This window comes from Phalangium opilio, unplaced genomic scaffold (assembly GCF_054372755.1).
Source record: "Phalangium opilio isolate 3A_F unplaced genomic scaffold, DU_Popi_V2 ptg001170l_1, whole genome shotgun sequence".
NCBI classification, from domain to species: domain Eukaryota; kingdom Metazoa; phylum Arthropoda; class Arachnida; order Opiliones; family Phalangiidae; genus Phalangium; species Phalangium opilio.
The window spans coordinates 2,335,427-2,344,801 of record NW_028324255.1 but is presented as its reverse complement, the minus strand read 5'-3'; the positions used below and the strand labels follow the sequence as shown (position 1 = coordinate 2,344,801).

Here is a 9,375-nt window from a genome sequence, read left to right as displayed (position 1 = left end):
ATTACATGCTGTAAATAAACGTGGCAAGTATCAAACCAAATGTTTATTTAAATAAATAATTTGCGCCTTCCAATATCATAATCATGCGTGTTTAAAAACTTGAAAATAGTCAAACAAAAACATTCTTATTGCAATTTAGTACTTGAAAGTAATTTTTAAACAGGCATTACTTAAAAACATTCCTATTTGTATTTTAACTATTATATGAAATAATATTATTAACCCTAAATTTTGTCATCAATAAATTACCGTAACTGTCATTTAACTTTATTTATTAAAAATAAAATAGTTTACAGGGCATAAAATAACATTAATTTCATGGTTACAAGTAAATAATAATTTAATCCTGTTATTTCCTATATTTAATGATAAATCAAAGCATACTTCCATTGCCTGACCTCCTAGCATTCCGGCAAATCATTTAAACATCAACTTCAATTTCCCAAAGGCTGAATCCAATTAGAATTGTACTTAAGGGTGGAGCTAATAACATTAAAACTGAATGACTGAATGTGTGCCTGTTATTGTATTTCTTATTATTATTATCAAATTAACATCTTTCCCAAAATATTACAAAATTGGATTTGTTTTCACCCCGAAATATTGCTAAAGTATTGCTAGTTTACTAATTTAATGCCATTTTCGACAAAAAAAATACTATCTTAGTTCTTTAAACTAGGTTAAAGTTAGATGGCATATTCTATATGTTTCATTTCCCGTCAAGGTTAAAAAAATTATCCATTTTAAATAAGATCTTGTTCAAACAATGACATTGGAAATGGGGCTCAAAAATTTGTAATAGAGCATCTGGTCTTGGTCCACCTGAAATAGAGAGCTTTCAGTTGGAGGAGGAGCCGAGTCTCGTGACGTAATTTACGCTGCCATATTGGTGGGTTTAAAGCAGGGATGAAGCTGAGACCACCCAATATGGCTACCAGAACCGCGGTAAGACTTGGGAGAGTGTGACGTACTGCTAGTCAACTGAAAGCTCTCTATAGTGTGATACTACAATCTTTGTCAGCTCAGGTCATACAATTTAGACTAAAAATATTCATGTGACGTTCCCATAGCTCCAATCTCTCAACAATTTTCTATTGAATGATGAACTACTTCCTATACGGAGCTAACAACTGGCTAGGGGATGAGATAGTCTGACGTCACGCAGGCCCTATCTGGTTGTCATTTTTGCGCGTTTCCAACCGTTAGGGGGATGAAACTCCAGTAAGTGATAGAAGTGTGTGACGTTTCAGGGTCACAACTGTTAGCTCCCTATTCTACGGCATGCAGAAATAAGCGTTGAAATAATCAATATAAAATCACCAACGTGTCTACACAAAATTAATAAAAATTAAGACCGAAGTCACAGATATTAATCAAAACGCGTCTTGGATTTAACCAAGACCTAAAAAGTATCGATAAGAAGAGAGTTAAGCAAGTGACTGAAGGCCCAGATATAAAAAGTTTTTTTTAAATTAAGACTTACATGCTTAAGATGCTGTTCGGACAGTGGGACAAAGGACGATCTTTCTCGTAGAGCTTAACATGGCGGGTGGGTAAAAAAGGAGAGGGCGTCGGCCGTCGGACAGCCCCTTTAAGAAACTAATGTTCCATCACCCTATTCCATTGAATAAACTTAATTTACTGGTAGTCAATTTATTCCCTCTCAATAATTTGAAAAATTTACTTATCTCGGGTTTTCGAGCACAATTCCATTCCCCGTTTACATTTTATAACTACATTTATCATTTTTAGGGGATTTCGTCATGAAAAATACCATAAAACTACACGTAACAATGACAAAACGATTTAGTCGTAGTCTGCTTTAGCTTCTGCTATGCCCGATACGAGCAAGGAGGATGCATAGTTGTATACATCGACTAGAAGTACGCCTTGTGCCACTCTCGTGCCTTCTTTCGCTGGCCTCGTCACCAAGGTAATAGCCCACTCAATTACGCGTTAAGCTGCTCCAAAATTCCGTGTGAATAGTACTTTTTAAGGTATTCGTCACCAAATAGTAATTGTTTTTGAGAACATTCCTAGGCTTGAAATAGGACAACTACGAAATAATTCGACCAAATTTTATTTTGTAAATAATAATAATTTCAATTTCTATAAAAGTATTCTACCTATTGCGTACAGAGTGCTACCAGAAGTCTCTGCGGCTACTAGAAATACTACATTTATATAGGAAGATTCGCGGCGACAAGTATATAAATCCAGGGCTATCCCTGATAAATCCCATATTCCTTTAAAAACCGTTAATACATTCATTAACCTTGTTCCTGAACATATACAAAGTCCAGGCTAGGAAATAAGACAGGTTTACAGGTCAAAAACCAGTTTATTAATAGCTTGGACCACATTTTTTATTCAAAACGTGAGGGTCACTGGTCCCAATGACTAGTTTATTAATTCCAACTTTTATTAAAAATTGATATGGGGACCTCTTTAATTATTTTCATTTTAACATAAATTTCGGCTCCATGAGTCCAGTTGTGTATACAACCCTAAGCCGAGAGAGATATTTTTAGAAGAGAGAACGGCCGCAAGTCCTGGGACCAGTAGAAAAATAAATAGGGGAAGGGTTACTGACCCCGGAACCAGTTTCATATTTAAGACATCAGGGGTCACTGGTCCGAAGGACTAGTTCAGAAGCCTGATACAGACTAAGTAGCAGAGTCGAGTCACAGCCTCCTAGATCACGCGACTGGGTGAACGCAGGCTATATTGCAAACTAGCCAAGTCAGAATTTTCAGGCTACGACCGCGCTGAGTGAGTCCAGCTGACACTCTCACACCCTTAGCGCCCTTAAGTTGACAATTACAAGTTTACAACAAAGAAAATCAAAAAAATTTCGAATAGTATGCACCCCGTACTGCTTGCGAACCATAGAAACGATAGAGACGCCATGGGCCTGGCATAGAACCGTGTGACCGTAGTCTATCATACCGCTGCTATAGACCCTTTCTACTTAAAAAAGAGAGATGTCAATCCTCAGTATCGGGATATACAGGGGGTTGACCCCTCGACGTCTCTACTCTTTTTATGATCTTTCCATCGAGCGATATGGAAGGAAAAGTATTTTCCCCGTGTCTTTCCCTCTTACATATATTAAGTTTAACCAAGACTAAAAATCATAACGTCCCTATTGAATTTGCCGCCATTGTTCAAATTTGCACAAAAACAAAAGGTTTCACTATAAATCGTTCAGACCATGAACGGGGATATGTTAGCAACCTATTAACGACACAAAGCCATACACGTACTCTCCTAAAAATGATAAATGTAGTTATAAAATGTAAACGGGGAATGGAATTGTGCTCGAAAACCCGAGATAAGTAAATTTTTCAAATTATTGAGAGGGAATAAATTGACTACCAGTAAATTAAGTTTATTCAATGGAATAGGGTGATGGAACATTAGTTTCTTAAAGGGGCTGTCCGACGGCCGACGCCCTCTCCTTTTTTACCCACCCGCCATGTTAAGCTCTACGAGAAAGATCGTCCTTTGTCCCACTGTCCGAACAGCATCTTAAGCATGTAAGTCTTAATTTAAAAAAAACTTTTTATATCTGGGCCTTCAGTCACTTGCTTAACTCTCTTCTTATCGATACTTTTTAGGTCTTGGTTAAATCCAAGACGCGTTTTGATTAATTTAAAAGGATATGGTAAAATATAAATTACTAAATCTATAGTTGTGTGTTAAAATATTAATTATTAAATTTAGAGGTTTATGATAAAATATAATTACTAACCTAAATAATAAAAGTACATTCTATTGGTTTAATAAAATAAGTAGTTGCTTTATTAAAATAAATACTGGTACTTCCGGGGCTTTCAATAGTTTTTTAAAATTAAATTGTCTTAAAATTGTATCCCAGATGAAATTTTAAGATGGCTTATTTTTTAAAAAATGTATTAAGAAATCCATAAAGCAGATGTACTTACTTTAATAAAACCTTTTTGGAATGATTATTTGATAGTTTGTGTTAAAATTGAAATAACTAAAGTTAAACGTGTGTTAAAATGTAATTTTCAGAATTAAACGGTTCTGTTATGTTACATTTATTACAATTAAGTGTATTTGCGCTCGTATTCCCATTAGAACATTTACGGGAACAATATTACAACTGTCTTTCTTGAAATTGCAAAGTAGTAAATTCTGAAACGTTTTTATTCAAATTAGTTAATTTGAGATTTAATATATCTGCTTGCTACATTTAATATTCATTGATTGTTTGAGCTTATTGAAGGTGCCTCTCAAAATTACATATTATATATTTGAAACCACAAAGGTTTAGTTGCTATAAAAGTAGTCAAACTCTCATTTGAATTTGAAGTTGAAATTTCAATAATTAACGTTTCTTACTAATCATTCATCAATGAATAACACTACTGAAACAAGTAAAAACCTCGTATACGTTATAGTATTATTTTAACATAATGTTTTAATTAAATGAGCTACTAAACCGTTCATAATTTCATTAAAGTGACAGTCTCCTCTTTTTTGCTGCACTAACAAGGTCACATTTATCGGGTCGAGGAATTGGGGCAATGTTCTTGGGCCGTATACCTTTTGCAGGTTCACTGTCATTTCCATCTATGTGCCTTTTTATGACCCTACCAAGTAGCGTAAAGATGTATTTGTACGATTTCGGTTCCTTCATTGGCCTCACGTACCATTGACTTGTAGCTTTAGAGTAATAAAAATGAAATTGCTCTTTCTCTGTGGTAACTGTTTCTGTAGTGTTCTCAACAGTTTCGAATATACACCTCCTATCCGTATTGAAATTATGGTCTAATATTGTCAAAATAACGCGGGCTTCCATAACCTCAAAATCGAAATCAAGCTGTTTAGGGCAGTACTTATTCATCAGACTATGATAGCTTTCGAGATCTGACGTGTGAGAAAAATAGTTGCATTGCCTTAAATCTTTTAAAAGCCTATTGTCATTAATGAGGCTCGTAAGAGCGTTATGGGGCTTAGAGCCAGCGCGTAGCCATTTTTTCCTCCTTGCAGCATCTTGAGCCAACCTTTCATGTCCACACTTTGGTGAATTTGGAAGCTCTTTTTTAAAGGTGTGCTTGTTAACAACATGATAACTAATTGACTTCCACATGTCAATTAATTTGTCAGAATTACCACCACAGTTTGCGGAACAATACCACATGTGGCGTTTGACATTACTAACCCAATCTTTGAGCGCTTCGTAATCCTTTTTATTGGAAAGAGCCAATAACTTTTTGTTTAATCCCTAACTTAAGTGCCATATATCAAATTGGTGATCGATATCTTTGTAATTTTCTTTGATAAATGACCGGCATTGAACGTGTCTATCAGTAGTCAAACGGTTTACGGTAATATTTTCATCCTCCAATTTCATCAAACATTTTTTCAATCCCAATAATTACATATTTGTTGATTTGAAGTCCGCCTCTGTTTTTTGGATTAGTGAACGCATTTGTTAGTGGCTTGCTCCATTAAAGAATATGTACAAAACTTTGCGCTGTGACCAGGCGAATCACATCTACCATCAGCGGACAGATCTACCAATGCACTGCTTCTTAGTTTGTTTAAGATTAAATTCTGTTCTTCTTGCCAGGCGAGTTTAATTTCCGTTACCAAAATTTTTTGTTGTAGGGAATAAAACGTAGACTTTCCAATCCCTTTCAGCCCCATAAATTCAAAAAATGAATGAAATCGCTGAAAGATGCCACCAGTTAAAAGTACACACGCTGCTATTAGCAGATTACCAGCTGGCATTCTTCCTAATAGTGGCTGAGATTTCCAAATATTTTGATGACCACTAGTGCAAAAGAGCTTCAATGTTAGGAGACTTCCCTCCGTTTCCGATTTATGCATGTCAGTGATATCAATGACACTCTCGCACTCAACATGGTCGCACTTAACACGAGAGACCAGTTGTTTCAACTCACTTTCAAAAACTATATACTTTTTCTCGTGAACCAAACTTTCAGGGAGAGGGTTTACGCATACGCTTTCGTCTAACGTAGTATCCTGTGAATTTTCTTCACAACTTGGCTCATGCATTGAGGTGTTTCCTTTTTCATCACTATATGCATCCGAAGTATCACTATCCATCCCTGGAGATTTGAAAGTTTCGGCAATTATTGGACTTGACGTAAAGATTGGCCTCATATGTGCGCCATGAATATTCAGTAACCATATTCATTCTTGTCTGGCTATTACTTGCGTAAGGGTATTAACAACAATCAATTGAGAACTAAGTAATTGGTTCTACTCGGCTACTATGTCCGACTCGGTGCATGTATCAACTCCAACATCAACCATTTGTTTATGATTCACACATCCAGATTCAGTTTGAACTCCAATAGAAAACGACTTAGGTAGCAAATCTTCAGTGTCCATAGATTCAATGGATAAATTCTGGCCCGTGTTAGTTGTATTCTCTATGGTGTTACCAAATATAGTAGGGAATGATCCTTTCTTCAGATGTTTTCCCTTACCCTTGTACAGAACTGACGATTTAAGGCCAGTCTCAAAACAATCTTGCGTAAAGTGGGTCTCACACACTCTGAAATTCTTGTTTGGAGGGAAAATCGAATCATCGCTCCGATGAAGATTTGTCAATGTTCCTTTAGCTACTAGGGCAAAACCAATCTCGAACTTTTCAATCACGGACGCTTTCGCATTTTCCAACCACTTTTTGGTAAGATAAGGATATTGTATCAAATCAGGTATAACAAAAAAGCTTAATTTTGCAACGCCGCTGTTATGTTTACAGTCTTTAATAATACAAGTCGGCATTTTCACATAAACGGCTGAGAGCCACTGACGAACGCCGAAATTATATAGTTGCCGAACTTCTAGCAGACGACGCTTCGCGTATGGCTCTCACTGGTTGAGATAGAAGGCCAATTAGAATGCTTAGCCCCTTTTCGTCATCATGACGATTTCTTAGCTAATGGTGGCGCCAATTCAAATTCATTAATTGAATGTAATTTAATTAATCGGGTAAAGAAAAAATATTTAAACATCATTTGGGAGGTTTTAAGCCATTACGAACCGATTTCAACTATAAAAATTACACCCTGGAATTTTCCTTTAAGAGTAGAAATAGCTTCGGGAATGACGCAACAATAACAATCCCAATTTTTGTGTCAGAAAATAAGAAAATCTACCTTGTTTTGGAACATAATGAAAAAAAAATACAGATTAAAAATAGGTTATCTTTGTATAGCATCGAGTTCAAGAGACATCCTCTAATTAACCATTTCGCCTTCACTAATATTTAAACTAAATTGCAATAAAATGGTTCACAACCTTTAAGAAAAGATTAGTTTTGAAATGAGTTAAATTCTTAAAATTATATGGACTAGTTAATTGATAATAGTTGCCTAAAATGTCTAAAAAAGGACGCGCCTTGCATTTGTATTCCATTCCCTCAATTTTACCTAATTAAAGTTTTTTTTAAATACGCTGTATTTTTATTTCCTGCCAAAATTTTAATTCCCGCTATTTTATTTACTAAAATTGCTGCGTTATTTTTCCAACTCTAACTTCAACGTTTGCGTTTTGACGATCGTAATCGCGCTGTGCGTCGCGATTTACGAGTCCAACGTGCCTTTCGAGATGGTAATCAAGCGTCGGAGCTTGATGACCTACGCTTTAAGAGGAATTTTAGGTTGACAAGGGAAATGGTCTTAGGCCTTTCCCGAACGTTGACTGAGCCTCTGGAAGGTGTTCGAACTACCTCGTTGCCAGTAGATTTGAAGGTAAAAAAATCACTATTTGAAACCCACAAATGATTTTTCAGTAGTGAATAATGGTTTAGTTTTAGGTGTAAATCGCATTGCGGTTTTATGCACGAGGATCGTACCAGCTAGATGTGGGCCAAAACATTTTCCTCGGTGTTAGCCAGTCTAGCGTGAGTCGTTGCATACGAGATGTAACGAAAGCGATCAACGGGGCACTTGTACATAAGTACATAAAGTTTTCCGTGACGGAGGTGCTAAAACGGCCATAAAAATGCGTTTTCAGGAGGAATGCAACTTTCCCGGAACCATATGCGCAATCGATTGCACCCACGTTTCAATCGTTCCCCCACCGAACAACAACCCAGACTTTCCGGATTACATTTTTGTAAACCGAAAGTCTTACCACTCGTTGAATGTTCAATTGGTGTGCGAATACGACTTGCTGATTCTATCAGCAAACACAAACTTTCCGGGATTGTGCCACGACTCCCACATCTACCGGTCGACGGCTTTGTCGGCCCACTTGCAGGAGTCTTACCTCAATGGCTCTCTAAACGACTCTTGGCTAACCGGTAAAGTTTCTTGATATGGATTTCAAATTTCTAATATTAATCTCTCTTGTAGGGGATAGTGGATATCCATTAAGCCCTTGGTTAATGGTGCCCATCATTGGAACGGAAGAGCTTACGCCCGAATTCCGCTTCATGGAGGTATTTTGCAAGGCCAGATCCTCCATTGAGAGGTGTAATGGGTGCCTGAAGCAACGCTTTCGTTGCTTGTTAAAAGCTAAGGCGCTGCATTACTTGCCAGAATATTAATCCCAAATAGTCATGGCATGTTGCATTTTTCACAACATAGAATTTTCCTCCCAAATAGTCATGGCATGTTGCATTTTTCACAACATGTGCATGATGAACGGGTTAGGTGAAGAGGTTGAGCGGAAAGATGATGACGCTCCATTTGTGGCGGATGATCACCCAATCCCCACGTCGTCACTCCTTGTAATGGGAATTACAACCCCATTGGTCAGAGGTTCAAACAGAGAGAAAAATGGCCCTTTTGTTGGCAATTAGACAGTATCATACCGCGTAATAAAGAGATTCGTTTTTTTAAGCATTGAATCGTCACCTAAAACGTCGGACACCCTGTGACGAGGAGATGATTTTAAAATTGAAATTCTTCGTTTTGGGAGTATTTAATTTGAAACTAAATAATTCCAATAAAACGATATAAATCCTTTGGATAATTTTGAAATTAATTAAATTCAAAAATTAATTATTTGTGTGTAATTTATTTATTGGGTAAAGCTTTTATGTTAAGTCTTGCAAAAGCAACGTTTCCACTATTGCCACGAGACGGCAGCAAACTCCGCACATGCTCACGACATTAGTCTCTTCATAAGATAACTCCGAACATCAAGTTTCACTAGATAGTAAATACCTCCAAAATTAGGAGTTTGCAATTTTAAAATCATCTCCTCGTCACAGGGTATCCGACTAAGTCGATAATTTTCATTAACAGAAAAGTTACGAAAATTAATTAAGTGTTCACCATTTATGGTCATGTTATCTATTATGATCAGGATACATAGGAGTAAGTAATGCAAAGATTCTCGAAAGTGTAAATTTTCCCATAA

At 36.6% G+C, this 9,375-nt stretch overlaps 1 long non-coding RNA gene across 1 annotated transcript; it reads right to left on the bottom strand.

Annotated features, from left to right (window-relative positions):
* Positions 1–255: 255 nt before the first annotated feature.
* LOC149584089 (uncharacterized) lies at positions 256–2,334 on the bottom strand. The gene is made up of 2 exons (XR_016380287.1): positions 2,127–2,334; positions 256–2,056 (listed from the first exon to the last, which is right to left on the bottom strand). It is a non-coding gene; the product is annotated as an uncharacterized LOC149584089 (long non-coding RNA).
* Positions 2,335–9,375: the final 7,041 nt, after the last annotated feature.